Source organism: Pseudochaenichthys georgianus, chromosome 4 (genome assembly GCF_902827115.2).
Source record: "Pseudochaenichthys georgianus chromosome 4, fPseGeo1.2, whole genome shotgun sequence".
Lineage (NCBI taxonomy): Eukaryota > Metazoa > Chordata > Actinopteri > Perciformes > Channichthyidae > Pseudochaenichthys > Pseudochaenichthys georgianus.
The window spans coordinates 35704841-35728135 of NC_047506.1; the positions used below are offsets into that span (position 1 = coordinate 35704841).

Genomic DNA, 23295 nt, shown 5'->3' on the forward strand with positions numbered 1-23295 from the left:
TCTATCTGGTGCTCTACAAGCTTACAATGGGATGGAACACATACTGTAAAGTCTGCTAATAATGCAAATGTATTACATATTATATTCCTGATCAACAGTTGGTGTGGGTAACAGGCAATGTGCTAGAACAATTGGGAAAATACACTGCTAGCCAATGTAACTATCATTATTATATAATTTAAAAAAGGGATTTAAATACGTTTGCCACCAATGAAAAAAGAGAACAGTAGGCAGTAGACACGTAAGAAAAAGAGGAATAGTCAAACTCACTATTTTGTAAATCTTAACAGTTACAATAATAATGGGGGGGGCGTTCGATTCCAGTTTTGGATTGTCTGGCGTGGTTTCGTTCCATTTCAAACAGCTGTTTGACGCTCAGCGTAACCTTGGCGCACTGCCACTCCAACATCCAATCCCAGAGCTTGAAGATTAATCACGGGGACAGTAGTCCTAAACGATAGCTGAGGATTATGGGTAGCGTAGTGTCTTCGGCCATCCTAAACTCAGAAATGTTTTTCGGATTTCATAACACCATATCCCTACATGCATTGCGGCTAAAACATCCAATCAGCGAGCTTAAACCATAGCTGAGGATCTTGGGTAATCAGTTCAGTGGCTGTGTATCGCAATGATGCTCGAAATGTCCCTTATAGGCCTACGTCTGTTTCCGGTTATTTTATTTTGAAATTCAGTTCATGATGGACGCCAAAAAAGCCCGAGATTATGGAATTAAACAAATAAATAAAAACAAGGATAATTGTGTGTTATTGGTGAGTAAATAAAAGTGTGTTATTTAGAAAAGAATAATAAATTAGAAGGAAAAAAAGATTTAAAAAAATACACATTTCAGTATTCTGAGGCTCTGAGCCCCATTTCTTTTCCTTACAGACGTCAAAAAAAGTCAGACATTATACGATTTAAAATAAAAACAATAATCGTGGCTTGATATTGAGTAAGAACATGTTTTTATGAACCCCACAGCTTCCGGTCTTCCAAGACCCGACCGGACAAAAAGACTTGTTGCAGGCACGAAACATACTACGAATAGAAATACATTGCTTTTAAAATCGTTCTGTGTGACACGAAAAAAAGGAGAAAAACCTGTTGGTGAACACGCATCAATAGATTAAATGTCGTGACTATAACACGAAATGCCGTGAGACTGGGTTGGCATGAGATAGCATTAGCATCTTCAGGCCTATGCCATTAGCCTTGTAATCGTCCGGTTTAAGCTCTCTTTGGAACCTCAAAGGGCTATATAACCACTGTCTAGAGTTTCGGGATAACAGGTACCGGTATATCTACTGCAATGTTAATCTACAAAAGCACTGGGACTTTTTTTTACCCCAACCAGAATTGTATTGTTCTCCAAACCACTTTTTTTGGAGGGAAAACTAAAAGTGAACAAAGTTTGTTTTTAACAAATAATTGAACCAATCCCTTAGCATCAAACTAGTGCAAGTCCAACTACTGTATGGCAAGTACATCAATCTGCGACACGTTACAGATAGCATGTTTTTCAATAATTTATTTGCTTAGCTTTGTCAAATAAGGATGTTTGATTTAAACCTGTCAGATTGACTGTCTTCTTTTGATTCTTGCCCACCATGCTCAGACAGTGTTATGTTTCCAGACCTGAGGCCTGTACTACGAAGCTGGTTCAACCTAACCTGGATATGTTTGAGTTAGCCAGTTGGCCTAATCCAAAACATACGCGCTCTTGCTAAACGGTCCTACGACGCGGGTTATCAAGTGGATCGCTCAAGCCAGCCGTGTCCTATCTAGTTAGGTGCGCGTTCACATGAAAGGGGTGGTATTTGGAGCATTCGACCAATCACAAACATGGACAAGCGTACTGACAGCGCAGCGTCATACTTCCTGAATGAAAAGTCAACTATATAATTAGACAAATATGAAGACGTTAAACTTTAAACATCCATGACTTAAACACTTTATCCAGGATAAAAGCCACATAGCTGCACCTGCAAGGTGAATACAGCTGGTAAATGAGTAAAGTGTTTGAATGCGTACATTAACAGGTTTATGATATCACTGCCCCGTCTCTAAAACACGATCTGACTTCAATTACATTTGACTCGAGTGTTTCGTCAACTTAATGTGTTGCTTAAAATAATACTCCTGCATACAGTATGTGACACTGTGAGTGTTGCACGGCCAGATACGGCTCGGCTGACTCAGATAAGGAAATATATGATACATTATGAAGTGATATGCCGCGGACTGTACTTAATGTACTCTGATCCGGTTACTTATGTTGTGGCAGATATTTAAGTAAGCTTTCTTAACGCTAATGTTATAATAGTCAGATTGCTCTGAAGATGGAGGTGATATTCTATTAATGTTCACGTTCACACAGTCAGTTGATTTTTGCCGGCCGTCTTTCCTGCAACGGCAGCTTTTCTGTATTTCCTTTCTCCTGTAATATGACTTGATCGCTTTAAACTCCGCACACTGAGCTCTGATTGGTCAGCAGGCGGTGCTTTCACTGAGTTGATCTCTTAGCCTGCAACCTAACCTGCTCCGGGGCAGGTTAGGCACTCAGCATAAGTTACCATGGAGATCTAGCCCGCTAAAAAGAGAACCAGCGTCGTAGGACCGGAAACCCCGAGTTTTCCCTGAAGTTAGCCGGCTACGCGAAAATCCTGCTTCATAGTAGCCTACAGGCCTCTGGAATGATGATGACAAAACTACAGAACAAACCATATCATCTACATATTTCCCCTTTTTGAGCACAGGCCGCAAACAAACTACGTTCTTTGACTACGAGTATACTCTTAGTCCCATGATCGTTTGTCCATTCAGTTTGACACTAAAGATCAAAGTTCACAGGCGATCATATCATTTTCCCGTATTGTCAAATTGATTAATCTCAATCAGATTGGATTATGATATTCATTTCTGGAAATGTTCATAACACTGATGAGAAATTGTATCTGTCTTCATAATCATCAGTCAAATTAAATGTTGACACTAATTACAGCTCCACAAGATTAATGGTCCATTGGAACAAGCTAGTCATCTGTGGTGCTGTTATGCTAGAGTTGTTCCTTTTGTAGAGTTCTGGGCCATTCTTTGGCAGGACAAGTGGTCCTGTTAAGAGTCTGATACTAACAGGCACAATGCCCAGACAGCAGTAAATGTAGGGTGGTTAGAAACTAATGTAATATTCAATTATAGAAGGTCCATTACAAACAATAGAAACAATAACATCACTGTGTTCCAACTCAGAGGCCACGCCTTTTGTCGCTTGAGCAAGAATCACAATGCCTGAGAATATTAGACGATACTGTGGAAGTGTTGTGGTTAAATTAATTAAAGTATTGTCATCCAGCGGTTGCCCCTACAGTCTGCTGCATGTCCTCTGTCTGCATTTCTCTTCTAATAAAATCTTGTTTCTCTGCTATATCTGTAGATAGCAGCAGGACAGGTCAGGACAGGTCAGTCTCCTCACTTGTGTGGTCTGTCTTGCATAGCTCCTTAACAATTAGATGGTCTTTCATTCCTGCAGCTAACCAAACACAAAAATACCTACATGTTGAGTTAGAGAAGTCTGGTGAGCTTCTGGTAGAAAGTCGCTGTTGACAGCTTCTTCTTGGAGACCATTAATGTCTTCTTAAGCAAGGTATGTGTAACCGCACACAACACAACAGATAAGCGTCATATTCAATCCAAAAATATGTATTCTCAACCCAACTGTATTGAGGAAGGTGCAATCTAGAAAACAGTTGAAAAACATTCCCCACACCCTCCCACTCACTCCTGAAATATGTAGTTGTATTACAACATGTTGGTCTTTTCAACCATGAGGTATACGGGCAGCATAACAACACTTCCATAAATCCTTTCAGAAATGGTAGGGTGATCATCTGTCAAACCAATCAGCAGTGCCCTGATTGGATGACAGAGTGGTGCAGTGAGGACAAATTAGTGTAGGACCACCCAGAAGCTAGCATAGCAAGGGCTCCTTTGACAGACGTTTACTGTTACACATTACTGATACTTACACATTGTGTTAAGGAAAATAATCTCCATATTAACACCATTTTGTGGATTTCTTAAACCCTGAGCCTGTTTTTCAGGTTTCAGGCTCGAAAATGACATTCCCAGAACAAATGACCATATCTTCCCTTCTAAAAGGGTTAAATTAATAATCTTTTTTCTCAAAGTAATGATAAACCTGTGAGTTGGATGTAGAAAAGTCAGAATAAATATAAATGTTTTTTATTTTAAAGAAAATTCAGATTGAACATGGTAAAAAACTGTAAATTATAGTGTCCGTCCAAAAAATATGTTGTACTTATAGTGAAAACTAACCTTGGATGATGGGTTAGTAGACTAACAGCTTTAGGAATCCAAAGTACAACATATAATAAGTACCCTGTATCAAGATTGATGCAAAACAAGTGATATTTGACTTTTTTAGACAGATTTAGCAAAACCCTCTTCTGGGGCCATTTGGGTGGATTTTCCATATCTTTGGCCCCACTTGCTGGATTTTGACATGTGACATATCTTTCTAACCGTCAGAGCCAATGGAATCGAGGGGAACTCCAACATAGTCCTTATTTGGTAATGTGTGTGTGTTAGACTGCCGCATAGCCAAGACCGGAAGCAGCTGCCACTCTGGTGGCTACCATTAGCAGCTAACTTTTGCTCTGCGATTTTTACATACAAATTGAATTATGGATTATAAATGAAATATTTTTTTTATACAGAGACGTTAAAAACCTATGGATTAACCAATTCAGCTGCGTTTTTTCTTGTTTTAATGCCATTGAACACGTCTTTTGATCAGATTGACAGCTACGATGAGACGATCTCCCTAGAAGCTCTGTAAAGGTACGTGTTGTGTCTGTGTTTGCTTCCCCTGTCGCGAGTCCGGATCACTCAGTGATGATACTATATACCTACATAATCTGTGGAACCTCAGCTTTAATCGGTTATCTTGTATGTGCAGCTACGATAAGTAATAAGGGTACTACTTTTATCTTGAGTTCTGTGCCAATGTCCGTTAGCATTTTTCGCTATGGGGTCATTTAGATGCTTCTTATGAGACTTGTGTTTTGTTTTGGTAAAAATGGTTTATATCGTCAGTTAGCTGAGATTATTCCCGTTAATCTGGTATAACACATTAATAGGTTCTTAAATATTAAGATCCCCTGAGACTGCCGGCGGAGACCTTGGGGTTTAACAGCTTAAGTAAATGAAATCGCCAGACGTGAAAAGCTAACATTAGTTTGTAAATAAACTACATCACGGTCGCATGGCTGCATGTCACCACAGCTATGCTAAAGCGGCTAATTTAGTTACTTGATAGCAACTGCCATTTTTAAGACACATAAAAGCTTTCGGAAATTCACCAGTAGGGTATTTACTGACCCATTTTATGTTGTGGAACAAAACATGAAAATCTCTTACGCTAGTGTTAACCACAGACCTTCTATCAAAGTCTAACCACAGATGCGTTCGAAAACAAGACAAGGGAACAGGAAGTGGTAAGATGCTTACTAATTTCAGAGTTTGAGACTTATTACCGCACCACTCTGTTGAGGCAGCACTATGTATTGTGTATGGAAGTGTTTTTATGCTGCTCACACCTGACTGAGACGTTCACATATTTCAGCATTAAGCAAGACGGTGTGGGGGAGTTCTATCTGCAAACTGTTCACTGCTAACACAAAATGTGTCTGCAGAACATTCACAAGGTTTAAATCCATTATCCCCAGCAGGGAGCCATGAAGAGCATTTTGCAGGCAAGACGAGACATTTCCACAGCAACTTTTGGTAACTGATAAGTGCGGTGCTCTCTAAAGTTCAATGTGATGCAAAACCCATTTGTGCAGTTGGAGCCAAGAGTTTCTCCCCAGGTACATTTTCATGGAAACCAGAAGTAGAAGTAGTACAACAGGTTTGTTATGGGGTCCTGAGGATGGTCAATGTACAGCAGGGAGATACTGCCCTTTACAGCTCTGTGCAAAATGAAGTTTGCATTCAGGATTTGCATATCAGAGGTCTAAAGGAGGCGGGTGGAAAAATAGTGGTGAGTGGATCGTACCATTATTAAGCTATTTATTTCCCATTGCTGCTGTTGGCTGACCCTGAGGCTTGACACTCTAAATGTAAAACACGCAGGGTCTCTCGCCTCGCTACACTGGCAGCCGAGAGTTGTCTTTCACTTGCATTCTTCTCTGACCCTATGCTTCCTGTTTCTCTTGGGAGTACTTCCTCAGAAATGTTTCCATTTGAACTCTCACATATTTTACGAGGATAGATGTTTATGATGAGAGAAAAGTGGTAAACCCAGTATTATGGAATCACTTCATCGTGCAATGGAAGCAGGCATCATCTACTTATATGTTGTACTAAAACTTCATGCATATAAAACTTAATGAATGATGAATCTCCATTTAAAAGTAGAGGCCAAATAACTTTGGGTTAAAGACCCAAGCCTTCTTTGCATCTAGTACATTTCACATCTTTGTAGAAACGTTGTCTTTTTCTGGTGGATTGCTTGCTGAACCATGCTTTGACCTTAAAGTGTGTTCTGACTAAAAAAAGAAACCTCCAACCACTCTCTACTTTGACAAATCGTAAATAAACCAACCAAATCCGGCAAAAGCATGTTGAGGTTCAGAGATCAACAGAGTGGTGAGAAGATTAGAAATATGTGTAACACATTAACACCACACATCTAATGGACCAACTCCTGCTAGCTGCGCCGCTGACAGCTAATGGCTAACCTTCTGGATGAGTTCATTATACTTTCAAAGCGTCCAGCTATATTGACCTTTGAAACATTGAAAATGTGAGTTAAAGCTCTTAATGGAATGGCTGTACTCAGTCAAAGTGTTTGAAAGAGAAGAATTCCTCCTTTCACATTTGAACTGTTAAGCAGATTCTGCCTCTTCCTTCCATCTCTAGATTCCTTTTTGTTTAGTGTTAGTCATTACTGCTGCTTTTAGTAGTGTTGGCGAGTAGATGTTATGATTCCAGTTGCAATTGGACATCATTGATGTTGGTTGATGATTCTAGTGACAGTCCATCCCAATTATCAAAAGCTCACCATGTTTTTTTATGTCAAATCAAGCTTTTGAATATGTGGCTGGGGTTAGGGGCATTAAGTGTTTATTAATAATTAACAGGTAATTCTGTTAAAAAGCAGGAGACCACTCAAATGTTTTCAATCTCTACATACTGTATATGGCAGCCATTCCATTCCAGTGTCTGTTGAATTCCAACACAGAGAAACGTTTTCAGTAGTTTATAGAAATAGAAAGAGAAAGTTATTTTACTAGATTTTACTCAAACACATACCTTTAAATAATAAAACCATTAAACTATTAAAAATCCTACAATGTGATTTCCTGGATTCTTTCCCCCCATTCTGTCTCTCATAGTTGAGGTGTACCTAGGATGAAAAGTACAGGCCTCTCTCATCTTTTTAAGTGGGAGAACTTGCACAATTGGTAGCTGACTAAATACTTTTTTGCCCCACTGTATATGCAAAAAACATTTGCTGTACAACTGTGCAAGTAAAACTCTGGTTTTAAGGTGAACTCACTGTTCCATTACTTCTGTCTGCATTGTTTCCATCAGTACTGCTCAAATTACAACAATAAAGTCCTAATGAGCTTTGCCAAATACAATTTGGAGGAAAGGTAATTGCAGTCTGGAAAATGTTCACTGTCAATGTGCCAACACAATAAGTGTGCACGCCTTGCACCCCCTTATGTAGATGAGATTGAGATAGATGGTTGGCTCTCCCATTGAATAACGTATGTCAAATCATGCGTCCCAAGTGATATTTGGAAACACAAGGGAATGACAGAGAACAGTGGAGCTGATGTGCCTCATGATATCTACTGAAGTCAAGTTTTCATCATTCCTGTGAAAAGAAAGTGATGTTGTGGCTGTTATGTCGTGAGCAGAGAGCCTGTAACAGCTACAGATACAGGACGACTCTAACAGGCTTAGTGTCTGCTAAATGCCATCCTCTCCTCCCTGCTCATTTGGTGGCTGATCTTTGCATTAAGCCAATCTTAGGAGGACATGCTCGGCTTGATCCACGGAGGGGAGTTAGTCTGGTCAGGAGGGAGGCAGAGAGGAGCAGCAGCCCAGAGAGAGAGGAGCATGCTGGCTCTCAAATATGAGATCTTATTCACATTCGAATTTGGAAACACGGTTATATGACTATTTATCAGTGCTGTTTTAATTTGATATAGCTTGACTCACTTACACGAAAACCCTCAATTCCATTATCTTGTGACAGGCCTGCTATTTAGTCAATTGAGACAAGTTTGTTTCAAGTTTGAAGTATTGTCAAAGTAAAGTAAGTCCCAAGTAAAGCCTGAAGGCCATTATAATTAGTTCTGTCCATTTCAATGCAGTCTGCTTTCCTTTCATTCTTTTTTGACAAATCACAAATAGGTTTCTAATCAAATTCAAAACACAGCATTTTCCCCCAAAGACTGATGTCTTGCTGTAGCTTATGGATCACTTACCCAAACGTCTCTCAGTGTTTAGGAGTCATAAGGGATCCATGTTGAAAATGATATCAAATAGTCATACTTGAATACATATTGCTGTTTATGCTTTGATTGATTCTTATATCTTCTTAAAGAAAAAAAGAAAAAGTATCAAACCGCCAACCCTGCGATCAGAGATGACTTTATGCTGCTTCCATGCTACATTACTCAAATCACCTCGCCTCTCAAACCATGAACATTGAAGTAAAATAACAACATGAAATGGTAAATGGACTGCATTTATGTAGCGCGTTATTCAGTCTCTACGACCCCTCAAAGCGCTTAACATACTACAGGTAATCATTCACACATTAACACATCCATACAGAGCAATGCGCCACTTTTTGATAAGCTAACATTCAGACAACACATTCATACATAAGTATGACATCAAATAATAAACACCATTTCAATAAACATAGGTTTGAAATGAAACATATATGAATTTCCAATTTTGCACCAAATTAGCATTCAAATTAGCATAATCTGCCGTCAAATAAATGAATATTGCACTAAAGAGTTTAACCTTATGCACCATGGTCTGGCTTGTTTGAAGTGAATACAGCAGCACTTATCTCGTTGTTCAGAGTTTGAATCTTTATGTTTTATTGAAATTGTTTTAAGCTGCTTTGGATAAAAGCATCAGCTAAATGCAATGTAATGTAATAATCCATGTTCATGACTGGTTCCCCAAATGATACTTATGTGCCCAATGGAACCATGGAACAAAGTGTATTGTTAATGAGTGCACCAGTGGTTAGGCTACAAGTAACTGTAACTATTCCTCAGTATCTCTCTGGTAAATGGTGCCACGGTAAACAGGAGAAGCAGCTCTTCAACACATGGTGCAATGGCTCATGGCAGCAGGACCCCCCCCTGCCCCCCAAACACTCTGACAGCTCTCTGACACCAACCAGGGAATCATCCACATAGCACGTTATGCTGCTTACATGCTACACTAACTGCCTCTTACTGGTGTCTGTCAACCTCCATGCCAGCCGCAGTGAAAGCTGGACTCCAACTTGGATATGTGTTCTGGCAAAGAGATGTTTGTACTGAAGCTGCTCACAGCCAACGTTGGGTGTCCTGCTAATAACAAAAGATGCAAGTATCTTGTTTTTCCCCACAATTGCATTGAAAAGGCCAGTAATACAGCAAGTGTAACACATATACTGTAGCAATTGCAAAAGGTTGTCTTATTAGGTAGAGATAGGTAGTTTTCCTGAAGTTGCTACATTTACATGAATGAGCCAAATAAACCCCCTATCCCAATATAATGACATGGATAAAAAAAGATATATATTAGTAAAATGATTGCAGGATCTATACTGGCAAATCATTCAATTCAAATACATTTTGAAAAGTGCTATGATTGGATAGGACTGATTTAGATCATTTTATGGAAAGTCAACTTCCTGTCTGGCAGAAGCAAATTGTGCTTTTTGGTGGCAGATTGATATGCATTTGTTGCTCGAGTATTTAAAGTAGCAGGATGGTGTATTTGGAATAATGTAAATAAAAAATAAATAAAAACCTTTTGGATTATGTTAAAACATAATTGGTGTCCAATCAATGAGTAAGTGGAGTGTCTTTAATAAGCACCTAAATGCTATCAAAGCTTCAATCAGTATTTTCCACTAATGCCTTTCCTCCCACCCACAAGAGGACAATAAGTTTCCATTACAAAGTGTGTTATTGGCAATCATGGCAATGATATTAACCGAGTAACTACATTGCATTAAGTCAGGCAGCTGGGGGTGTGATGCTTTTTTGGAAGAAGGCAACTTCGATAGGTTAGGTCCACATGTAAAACAAGGGTTATACTGGTGACCTTGTTGTTTATGACTGTTATATAGAAACATTTTGTATTTTATAATGCTAATTCTTCCTACATGCTCAGGAGAAAATATTATATTCTTGCGATTTGTGACAGTTCCAGTGGTAACAACCGGCATTCTGTTTAAACTGGCATGCACAGTGTATGTACATGTGTGCCTAACAATGCATTTAAGTCAGTTTTCCTTGTGTGCATAAAGAACATATAGTAAATAAAGCCTTCAATGAATGGTAAGCAGGTGGGAATCGATTGTGGTAAAGGAAATCCCAAGAATGACTGGTTGTTTATAATATTCCCAACTACTCAGGAAAAAAACTCTTTCTTAACTGGTGAGCTTACAGCCCATGGTTCCACGTCTCATTGTCACCCATGGCAGCACACTATGCTCACAGGCCTGTTTCTCATTTGGGTTCAAGAATGTAATGGTGTCTAGGCATGCAGCCAGGCAGTCAAATGTTGTGTGAGGCGGAATAAAGCTGTGTTTCACAGGCAATTCACAATGACAAGTGACAACAGTTTCCCACAAAGTGTCTTCTCCTCCTCACAGAGACCCATTAGGCGGTGGAGTGGAGAGGGAGCAGCCATGCAAATTAACCTCTTATCAGTCAAAGTGACACATAAACAATCTGGCTCTCTACTGTTGGACACCCGAGGTAGAAACACTGCAAGCCTTTCACAGTTCTTATACTCGCTGTCCCCTAAGAGATGAACTGATCTCCTAAAGCAAAGTTATTCAATAGCAAGAGTTGCTTACATGGAAAAAGGAATCTATTTAGTTGGGCAGAGGTCAATTAAGTTTGCCTCGAGCAGGAACAAAACAGTGGTCATTAAGGCTAATATAGGCAGAAGAAGATCTCCCCAACACTTCCTTCAAAGAGTAGCATTACCCCTTTTTTAACAGCTTCGTTCAAGGTAAAGAAAGACAGATATTGTTTGAAAAAAAAGTGGTTAAGATAGAGATATCGCAAGATGCTACCAGGAGTTTTACAGGTAGCAAAATAATATTCATCAATACAAACAAAGCTCTTTTACTACTACTTGGGTCTTATCAGTTTTTATGACAGAACCAGGGTTGTCAGTAAACAAAAACATCTTGGAACATGCAGATATTGCTGCAAAGGCGACAGTTAAATATTCCAAAATCAGATAATGGGACAAATTGTTAAAAGGCCTACAATTAATCCAAATGACCTAAACCCCTCACTTCCAGGTTACAATTCAAACCAAAGAAAGGCACTGCAAATTGAGAACAAGCCACTGATTGGCCAGGCAGAGATCACAATCTGACTCCCAGAACCCAGGTAACGGTGGTGTGAGGAAAGACTGGTATGACAGCCTCCATAAAGATTGGATAGATTGGAGACTTTTGGTGGTATGTTGTTGCCACATCCCAGTGGAGCATTTCCATCTTTGCACGAAACATTAGGCACTTGGCATTCTTACACGGGAACCTTTCATGTATGAGGCCATTTGGAAAACGTTTCACCAAAAGTGCTAGGACAATTGGTAACCCTGGCCTAAAGAGGTGTTCCAAATGGAAGAGTTGATTTAAGAATATGGACTTGATCAAAGCCACTCCTAATCTATGAAAAATATCGGGTCACTGCAACATGTTCTATTAATAACAGAAAACTGAAAATATTCACTAAAAAATAAGTGCCTTATTTTATTTGTTTTACCCCTTTAGCAAAATTATCTAGTCAGTTTTCTTCTTACAAGCCCTTTCAGTTGAAATAAGTGCCAACCTTATATTATTCAATCAAATCACATAAACATGCAGTTGAATGACCCATATCTCTAAATTAGTTCTGGCAATTTAAATACATTTGAATGGAGTTTAGGGCTCCTAGTTGTCCAGATTACGTAGAAGAATGTCTCCCAAAAAAAAACGTTGTCCCTGACACCCAAAACTGTGCACAGGTGAAGGCATAGTCTGGCCTCATACTCAAATGTTTGCAATCTACTTAATTTATATGCAAGTTCAAAAGGGTTTCCGGTATGGACAAATGCCCCCCCTTACGATTTGACACTCCATGGTCAATTTCTGCCATGACCTTAACTTCGCAGACATGTTGTATAGGTATGGCCCTATATATTTTTCAAATATAGCATAATAGGTCCACTTTAAGTAAATGGTTGTCTCAAAGTCTCTTATGATGTTATCCCATAAGCTATGAAAAGTAATCCTATTTTAACAGAAATTCCATATTTACATGGTCTATCCATTAAACTCACTCTAGAGCAGGGGTCTCCAACCTTTCTTCATCTGAGAGCTACTTTGAAAAAATGAAAGTGGCCAAGAGCTACTTGCATCACATCGCTTACATTTATTCACATAGCACTCATCAGTTGAATTAAGCTATACTTTTGTACACGTGTGAAATTGCAATACCTAAAGCTTATCAAACATCTTAACTTCACATCAAGGTCCAAGAAAACGAACATTTCTCACATATTATTATGGCCCACATAGTAAGTACTTCACTGAAAATTCACATAAATGTCCTTAATCACCACCTTACAAGCATTGTATGCACTTATGGTCAAATAAGTGCATTCATTCTTTTTTACAGTTATCGAGATGAATGGCACTGCATGGAGTCCACCATAGAGGTGTATGCTGGACCCACTTAGGTTCACTCTAATAGAGTCATTTACATGTTCATCAGTCAGTCTTGTTCTGTATTTAGATTTCATGACATTCATGTCAGAAAAAGCTGCTTCACAAAGGTCTGCAGAACAGAACCAAATAAAGCAGACATTTTCAGTGCTGCTTGGTGAATGTTCTTATAGTTTTCTGGGTCTACAAGGCTCCAGAAATGTTGTGAGTTTTGCTGAGACTTAAGCTGAACATGATTTTGGAGATTTATAACCTCCACCTCCATCTCCACAGGATTGACACTGAACAGTTCAGCCATCTTTTTCTTCTTCTTCTTCCTTGTCTTGACATTAAATTATAAACCATAATAAATCTGTATAGGTCTAGCTTCCCTATATCTGTGTGTGGAATTGTTCCATCCTCAAAAACAAAAAACTAATACTTCTGCAGTCTAGCTGCAGCTTCTAGCAACGGTCTTCTGTTAAAAAAAGGACACTGAATGTCCTGAATGTGGCAACACAAACATGACTTGAGTCTGAACACAGCAGACAACAGGAGTATTTACAACAGCATATCAAAGCAAAAATAGTGCATGTGGGTGCACACTTATTCTCTGTCTTACTGTTACATTAATCCCATGAATGTATGAGACTAAGTTAGCTTCATCATCTCAATCAGTGATTAAGTGAATAATAAAGTTTCTATCGGGTCACTATCAGCCTGTCACTCATTATTTTCAGGGAAGGGGCGGGGTTTGGAGGAACGGGGAGGAGACGGTGATCGCGGAAGCTTTCCTCCTGCCTTCACAAACTTTACACAAGTATTTATCAACTGAAAATAGCAAGAGGACATTCATACTCTGCGATCCGAGACTTGATTAAATCCACCAAAAACCTGACATGACGATAACGAGTGTTTTTCAAAAAACACAAATCCCTCCCTGTGTCTCTCTGAGCCGCAGCGGCAGGGCCTGATTCAGAGCGGGGCATTCTGCTGTTGGATCTGGACTGGTGTTGCTGGAGAAAGCAGACTGCTCCGTGTGTGGTGTCGCTGTGCCGCTGTCACGTATGTTCCTTGATCACTGCGTCACGGACCAATTTTATATTCGTGTGACAGAAAAAAAATCTAAAATAAAAAAACGTTATTGTCCAGCCGCGGCCGAAAAATCAAGAAGCAACCTACGCTATAATCGAGCGGCGAGCAACTGAAAAGCTGCCCGCGAGCTACCGGTAGCTCGCGATCGACGTTTTGGAGACCCCTGCTCTAGAGGATAAAGGGAAGAGCAAATGTTTGCCCATTGAGTTTCCCTGCACAACTCTCCTGCCCTATAATGCAGAACATCCTGCCAAATCCCCATGCTGCTCTCTGATGGGCCCGTCAACAGGACCTGTCAGCCCTGCTCCACCGGTAACTTCCCACTGCTGTGCTGTAACAGGCAGAGCATGCAGGCGTCTGATACATGGCTGCACAGAGAGGAGACAGACATCGTCTCTGAATAGCTAGTTTACAGTTGGACTGAAATAGGCGATGTGCCAAAGCAACTTATACAGGGGCACCTTGACATTTCTGACTAGTATTTGTTGTCACCATGTAAGAATACTTTCTGTATTTGGTCTTCAGTAAACTCAAAAGTTGGTTGTCAGCCCTCCAGTCTATTTCATTCCAACTAACAGTAACTCATTTAGGCCATCATCCACTTTTAACCGGAATAAATGGTAAATCCATACTAGACAACTCCTCAAAATCATTCACTCTATAAGCTGTGTTTCCATTATTTTAACATTTCCAACGTAAGAACACTGTCTAATGAGTTAGCTAAAGGTGTTAGCCAGATTCAGATGAAATATCTATAGTAGATTAATATGCTTTACGGAATCATAGATGCACCAGGATATACCTGAAAACAACATTTCCATTGATGGCTTCCGGACTGTTTGGGCGGACATACATAGCACGGAGAGCTTCACCACAAAGACGGTATTCAGAAAACAGAGAATGAGCTAGCTTCATTGTTGAAGTAACTCTGAATCATTTGTAGGGAAAGGAATTCCAGGTGTCAGAAACATGGTTCAGGCTGGACTTTCCCATTCATGAGTTATTGAATAGTCCTTTTCCTGTTCCAGAACTAGACTAGATTTCTTGAGTTCATCGAAAAAGCAGGGTAACCATTTTGATGTCGTTGGCAACACAATTAAATGTTTTTTGTTTAATTTACTAAAAGATTATTTTCAGGGCAACAATTGTATTTTTTACAGTCTACAGTAGTAGGAAGGAGAAGACATCAAGTGAAAAAAAAGCATGATATGCATTTAGTTAATATCCCCCTTTTGAATAATCTAAACTGAACACACTTTTTTGCCTTCCTGTTTTCCCCCAAAATCCAATATGCAGTCCAACCGGGAGAGCTTGAATAATCTTAACTTCCATTTTTGATAGCTGTATGCAGAGACTCTGCGGCCACTTGTGTTTGTTCTTATAAATAATACATTGTTCTCTCCTGCTCCTTGCTCATAATGCACAAAATGGCCTCCTACACAAGTGTGGCAGCAGTACCCCCACACTGCATTAAAGCTGCAAGGAGAAAGGCTAAGAAAAAGGAAGTAAACCGATTATATTGTGCAAATCATTATGTGTACCCTGGAGACTCCCAAATACAATCTGTTCAGGGGGAAAGCAAGGTTCCAGCATTTGCCATAGAGTAAATGTCATCTTAAAATTACACTATTGTCTTTTAGTCTCTAGAAATGTACAAGAGGGACTTAAATACAATCCTTAAATTGGTTGGTATTAGATTACTTAAGCTCATGTCTGTCATATTTTGTTTTGGGGGGAAAAAAACATCATATTTTGATATAAAAAAACAAAGAACTATCATTTACCATATGACAACAATTGTAATGAACATTGCAGTCTTTAGGGGATGCTTGAAGGGTGTTGAGTCTCTCTAAGTTGCACAAGTTGTCTTGCTATGGATCTGCTGTTGTTGCTGTATATATTGATGTCATCTAAACATCCTCTATGGATTTCCTGAACTGTCTGACATCATTGGTCACATCCTCTTAGCTGTATATAATTAAACCCATTTCCTTTCTGGCTAGACTCATATGTAATTCCATGTTCTTAATGTTCTTCTCAACCTGTCACCTCCTCTCTATTTGCCAACCCCCAAATGTGATGTTGCTCTCATTACACATAGCTGACTTGGTTCAATGGGATGCTCATGGGAGAACCGAAGAAGCATCATTGCATTAGCCAGGGTCTGGAAAAGGAAATGCAGATAATTGTTAAGGCTCCCAAACCGTCTTCACTTCCCTTTCTGAGTCATCGCTCATAATGGGACATGCATGTTGTTGACCTTTAAATGGTTCTGGTCTTCATGTTACATCACCATTGGCCCCGTATCATGTTCAGGTCCTAATTCAAGCACAAAAAGGCCCATCAAGGCAAAGCTGCACCCAAAGGCAGACGAGATGCCAAACTGCATCTTAAGGCAGGACAAAGGCTGAATTGCAAATAAAGGCCAAGCTGTAGTTAAATGCAGGCTAAAGGCCAAACTGTAACTTAGCGCAGGCCAAAGGTGGAATTGCAACTAAAAGCATGCTGAAGGCTAAACTGTACTCAAAGACGGGCCAAACAAAGGCAGGGAAGGTAATACAGCAGCAAAGAGTCTTGGCTCTCTGTAAATACCACCATCTGTGAAGCATCAGAAAAGATCTCTGTACACTGGACACACAACACACTCGTAAAACAACAGGAAGAAAGCTCAGCACAGCAGAAGAGGAAGAGTGAAGCTCCGAGTTATCTATCCTTGGCACATGGTGAGGAAAAGGGGGTCATTTGTTAAATTAAACAGGCTAAGGAGAGTAACCCTCAGCCAATAAAACACAAACAGCAAATTGGGCTTTTTTTGGAGGTGTCTCCAGCTATATTTGTAACTGCTTTGGCCCATGTCAAATCATTGATGCCCTTCCATTTTGTTTCCACAATGCTCATTATCTCTGGATAACCAATGTGTGGTGCTCTGTTTCTCCATATGTATCACTTTCTCTGTCTCTTATTCTACCTTTCTGTTCCTTTATGTATATCAAGTTGGTTAATTACATTTCAATGTCGTATCATTCAATTCATTTCCATTCTTGATAGTTATGGCACCTCACCAAAGCCTGTTGCCTCATCCAAGTCTGGTTGGAATATGGGCAGTTGGCATTATGTCTCATCATTATTTGTGTGAACATAAAAATTATTTGTGTGTAAATATGTGATTTGTAAATGTAAAACACCATCCATAAATGCATTTAAAAGATTTGCAAGCTCACAAATAAATTTGCAAATGTAAAACGGATCTGCAAATACGCAAAATATTTGTACAAATAAAAAAAAGATCTGTGAATATCTCTTTAACATTTACAACTTTCGATAAGGCATTTGTGAATCCATTTTGTATTTGTCGACCAAGAATGTGCTTGTGGATCGTCTTTTTACACACACAGAGTTTTGAGACAAACTTTCCGCCGGTCTCGGCTCAAATGTATCACCATCATCATGTTATAGTGATACAGTTAGTTTGTGTTAGTTTATTGGTTCAATACAGCATATATTGAGCACATTCGTATGCATTGATGTTGAAGTACAGGCTATGCCACTTTCGGGAGCTGGTTTCTCCAAAATTACCTACCCCACCTTTAATCTAGCCTTACTATGAAGGCTAATCTAATTACGTATGTCATGACTATTGTTATAGATACATAGATAGATAGATGGATAGATAGGGTTATTAAGCCTACATTCTTTTGTGTGATTGTACCTGCAGTTCCTCCCTGACTTCCATCACTTTCTCCCTCTCTCTTTCTCTCTGCCTGTCCTGTCTCTTCCTTACCAAAGCTGAGCTTCAACTGACGTATATTTTCATTATATCTGAGTCAGTGTAAAAAGAAAACAATACAATGTTATATCTCCAATGTTTTACTCAAATTGAAATGAAAGAAAAGCATTACAACGTTTGTTAAAAGGTAATCCTTCTGACATTGGATGAATGTAATTAAATGTAGCTCTCTAGCTAGTTTATTCACGCAATTGAAATCAAAGTATAGCCTAAAGCTGTAAGTAAAAATAAGTTAGTGTGCATGTTGTCGGACGTCCACTGACTAACGTAGAGCGTTCACACAGGATCTGCCGGTCATATGATGTCCTGATGAACAGAAACACAAGCAGCCCGCTGGATTCAGATCTCTAGATCCCTGAGGTTACCTACTGTAACCCAGCTTCTATGAGTAAATGGCGCAGCCCTCTAAGGCTATCGCTATTGGGTTATCCCTCTGCCCCCCGCGCAGCACTGAAACACTTGTAGTCCACGCCCACCCGCTAGGTGGGCCCCACCCTCGGGGCCTCCTTCCGGTATGAATAGGAAGGTGGCCCGGCAATCTGCTCCCATACAATATAACTTTTCTTCAGCTATTCGTAGAGCCAGTGGGGCCCAGCGCTTAGAGGGCTGCGCCATTTACTCATAGAAGCTGGGTTACAGTAGGTAACCTCAGGTCTATTTCGTATATGGCTTCGCCCTCTAAGGCTATCGCTATTGGGTTAAGGGCGAAGCATGATGTAGTCTGCGCCCAACTCGGTCCGCCCGGCACTAGAAGCACAGACACACCTGCTCAATAACACCCCCCTGCCTGTTGTGCCATGCGTAATGGCGCATCACCGTCCGTGGAACATAGCAAAACATGCCTGTCTTCCCGACGGGGTGAAGGCTGGGAACAATAGATACTGGCCGCTGTGAGAAAGTAGAGACGAAGGTCCCACCTTGCCCAGCGATCATAGAGGGGGAACAGCTGCTCTCTGTGTGTCAGAGAGGTAGGAGAGCGCTCAGCTGGATCCCTGACGTCACTCACTCTGACCAGGCACTCCGTACGAAGTGTGTCAGAGGAAAAAGGAACATCCATCTCATAAGAGGGGAAAAGGGCCGCTCTCCGCGTGCCGAGAGGCAGGAGAGAGGCGCACAGCTGGTTCCCTGACGTCACTCACTCCGACAGGACACCCAGTACAGGGTGTGTCAGAGAGGATAAAATAAAATGAATACATCAACAGGGAGAAGACCAAGATGCAGCAGTGCAAATATCTTCCACTGACATTCCTCCGTGCAAAGCCGTGGAGGAGGAATTCCTCTGGTGGAGTGCGCATTGATGTTCTCCGGGGACTCCACCCCAGAGGAGACATATGCCTGCGACACAGCCTCACACAGCCAGTGTGACAGCCGTTGTGCAGACAGAGGTTGCCCGATCGAGCGCTCTCTATAGTGCACAAACAGGCGCTGAGAACGGCGCCAGGCCGCCGTGCGCGCCACAAAGCAAGACAGCGCGCGCACGGACAGAGGAGATGAGACGTGGCTTCTTCCTCCGACCTGTGAGGAGGGGGAAAGAAGCCATCCAGGGTGATCACTCTCGACTCTAAAACAGTGGCCTGTTGTCTGTGCACTTTTAGGCAAAAGGGCTGCGAGGGAGTTTCCACACGCTGCATTTCACTCCGTCTCTCATCATGCGGCGCGTACACGCCCAGAGGATGAGAGGTGTGTGTATGCTGTCCACACGAGGCGTTATAACGGTGCTCGTGGATTTATTATGACCGTGTGTAGGAGGCATATCTGGGACAGAGGAATGCCGCGAGCTCTGCAGTTTATAAACCATAGGTTAAAACAGCAGGCTTCTGCAGCGAATGAACCACCTCTGGTGTGTCCCCCTGTTGGAAGAGACCCAGGGGGATCATCACGTGACCAGCTGACGCCAACGCCGAGCAGCTGCGTCACGGAGAGGGCTGTGTGGGTTGTGACATGCCGGAGGAGAGCTGTCAGTTTCTCCACTCGCTGCCGCGAGAGCCGCGCTCTGCTGGCTGAGTTTAATTCCACTCCCAGATAACATTTGTCTGAGAGGGAAGAGGACAGCTCTTCTTCCAATTTCTTATGAAACCCAGGCTTTGACAGATGTGATACGAGATGTACCGTCTGTAAAGCGACTTCCTCCCTGGAGCGAGCCAGCAAATAGCAGGTCGTCCAGAGGAAACCACACTCTCATCCCTCCTCTGTGTAGTGGCTCCAGCTTTCTCTACACAAAAATGGGAGGAGCCAGGAAATATTGATCTGATGATCATTGCACAGTGCACTGCGCCACACCGTCCATCTTCACGCCCCGAAGTCATCGAGGCGCTTTTACAAGTACACATTGATATGATATGTACTGTGGACAATACCCACAGGAGCAAATCCGGGTGAAGTGTCTTGCCCAAGGACACAACGGCCTGACGCAGTGGCGGCAGGAGCGGGTTTCGAACTGGAGTTCCCCAGCACCCCCCTTGATCTGATGATCAGATGCACAGACCACTGCGCCACCCTTCCCACTTAATCAACAGATTAGTGGCAGCCGGTTTAATTACCGGCTCTGCGTCCTCGGAGGCTCTCGCGGAGCAGACCAGGAGCGGGGAGCCTCCCTCCCCTTTGACTCGCCGCCGGGAGACCCTGTCTCTGGGGTGGCGGGGGAGCGGAGACGTGGGACGGAGCACCTGCAGCCGCCGAAGGGCGCTGACGCCGCGGCTGCTGCGGGCGTTGATGCCGCTGTGGCAGCTCAGCCGGCTGGAGCCAGCTGTACATGCTGGCCAATGTCGTCCGCCTGTTCCGCGGCCGTCTTCATGGACTCCACCATGGCGTGGAACTGGGGTCCGAGCAGCCCGTCCGGGCTGATTGGAGCGTCCAGTAGCACTTTTCTGGCCGTCTCCGTAACAGACGCCTACTTCAGCCCGAGGTGGCGCTGGATCTGTGTCACCCACGCGGAAATCATCGCCTGGGAGACAGCGACGGACGCGCACAGACGCCGTGCTGCAGCCTTGCTGCAGCCTTGCTGATTTCCTCTGCCTTGGTGGTGGACCGCTCTACCAGTGTCCCCACCGAGTTGGAGAGCCGCGATGTTATTCGCCGCCGCGCTGTGGTGACGGAGAGGGGGAAAGCATGTTCGGCCGCCAAGCTGGCACCCTGCTCCGACTCTGTCTCCCCTATCCGGGGGAGAGGAAGGAGGGGAGAACCGAACGGTGAACCGTGGAGGGAGGCGGGGCAGGAGTTGTTTTTCTTCGGACTCCTGCCCGGCACTCGGCCCCGTCCGTGGGCTCGTAAGCCTGGACGGGCCAATCGTCCTCCTCGTCCACAGCAGCAAGAGCGTCCGCTCTCCGCTTCCTGTCGCCCGAGGGGAGACGAGCGCAGTGTGTGCATGCTACCTGCTGGTTTAGAGCCGTGTACGCGGGCTCTGACCCCAGGCAGGATTCGCATACTGTTTTTATCTCTGCTGGTCATAACTCATTATGAACCCAGAGCCACATGAGGGACAATCACGGACGCAGTTGTCATAATGATTCTCAATTGCTGTGCTTCAGTAACTGTGCTGGTTGCTGAAGAAAAGAGGGAGCAGATTGCCGGGCCACCTTCCTATTTATACCGGAAGGAGGCCCGAGGGTGGGGCCCACCTAGCAGGTGGGCGTGGACTACAAGTGTTTCAGTGCTGCGCGGGGGCGCAGAGGGATAACCCCAATAGCGATAGCCTTAGAGGGCGAAGCCATATACGAAATAGAACTCATCACTCCTCCGCTGATCCGGTACAAGTCCGAGCTGCGGTGGTTTGTTGATACATGTCGTCTTCTTCTGTTTGCTATAACCGAGACTACGTAGTTATGCAGCGCCCCCGTCGTCAGTAAATGGAAGTACTACAAAGAACCCCGTTTAGTGCAATTATTTCACAAGTTTTGTATACACAGCTCGGAAAATATTACCGAGGTCCGGACCTCGGTGAACTCAATGGTGGATACGGCCATGTGCTTGACTGAATACACAAAACACAATGAAGAAAGAGTTATCGCTGGGCTGCCAGCTGCTCCCCGGGACCCGAAAGTGGCGTATAGCCTAGGTCAGAGATGGAGTACTCGAGTCCTGGACTCGGACTCGAGTCGGACTTGAGTGCCGATTTTCGGGACTCGTGACTTGACTCGGACTCGCGCACTGATTGACGCGACTTGGACTCGTGAATTCTCGCACAGGATGACTTGGACTCGGACTCGTGAATTCCCCCCCCCCACGATGACTCGGACTCGACTCGTACATTGACGCTCCGACTTGGACTCGGACTCGAGCACATTTTCTCTGGAGTCTGATGTCCTCTATCCTGTATGGCGAGTTCACGTACTGGGCCCCGCTGTTCCAGTCTAGAGATGTCTACAGACACACCCCGCATCATGCTGTATGCTTTCACACATTCTGCTTCCACATTGGAAAAGAGCAGCGCAAAATGCTCGTTATATGGAAACAATATAGAAGAGAAGGCTCCGTAACACATTACTCTAAGGATCGAGTTCAGACATATAGGCTGTCTTGAACACTATCATCAGAGTAACGTGATCTAATCAATAAATAAAGAGTCAGCCGATAACGAAAGCACATACTTAACATGCATAATGACATCATTTTGCATGCTAAGTAGCCATGTGCTTTCTGGGGATAAATCTTTATCAGTAAACTGATTTAACCCGTAAAAGTTCCTTCAAAATAAGAGTCCCAATCTTATTACTATCAAAATAAAAGTGCAAAACGAAAACTTTACCATAGAAAAATATTGGCATACAAATATAATCACTTCTCTAAAAGGTAACTCATTTTAAATATAGTTTATTTATATATAATAATAATATGAATATTAGAAATAAGCTTTATATTTGTATAGCACCTATTACAAGAATTGTAGCCAAACTCGCTTCACAGCAGTTCAATAGACAGGATAACAGCAATGTAGAGGAGCAGCTACATTTCAAAACATATATCCACGAAGATTAATACATGAAGACTTGTGACTCGGACTTGACTTGGACTCTTCTTAAGTGACTCGGAATTGGACTCGGACTCGAGCACAGGTAATGATGACTCGGACTCGGACTCGACTTGGACACTCCTTTGGTGACTCGGACTTGGACTCGGACTCGACTACGACTCTCCCTTGGTGACTCGGACTTGGACTCGGACTCGAAGAGTGGTGACTCGAGGGTGACTTGGACTCGTGAATTGGTGACTTGACTACAACACTGGCCTAGGTACTTCAACATCAATGCGAATGTGCTCGATATATGCTATATTGAACCAATAAACTAACACAAACTAACTGTATCACTATAACATGATGATGATGATGATGGTGATAAAGAATGCATCTAACGTTCCGCTGTTCATTATAATACAAAAACATCATGCTCTTACTTTGAAATCCATGCGGAAATGTCGTCATCAGCAGGCCATC

At 42.4% G+C, this 23295-nt stretch overlaps 1 protein-coding gene across 1 annotated transcript in view; it reads right to left on the reverse strand.

Annotated features, from left to right (window-relative positions):
* Window positions 1-23295, reverse strand: part of ptprfa (protein tyrosine phosphatase receptor type Fa) — a 347360-nt gene that overhangs the window by 205214 nt on the left and 118851 nt on the right.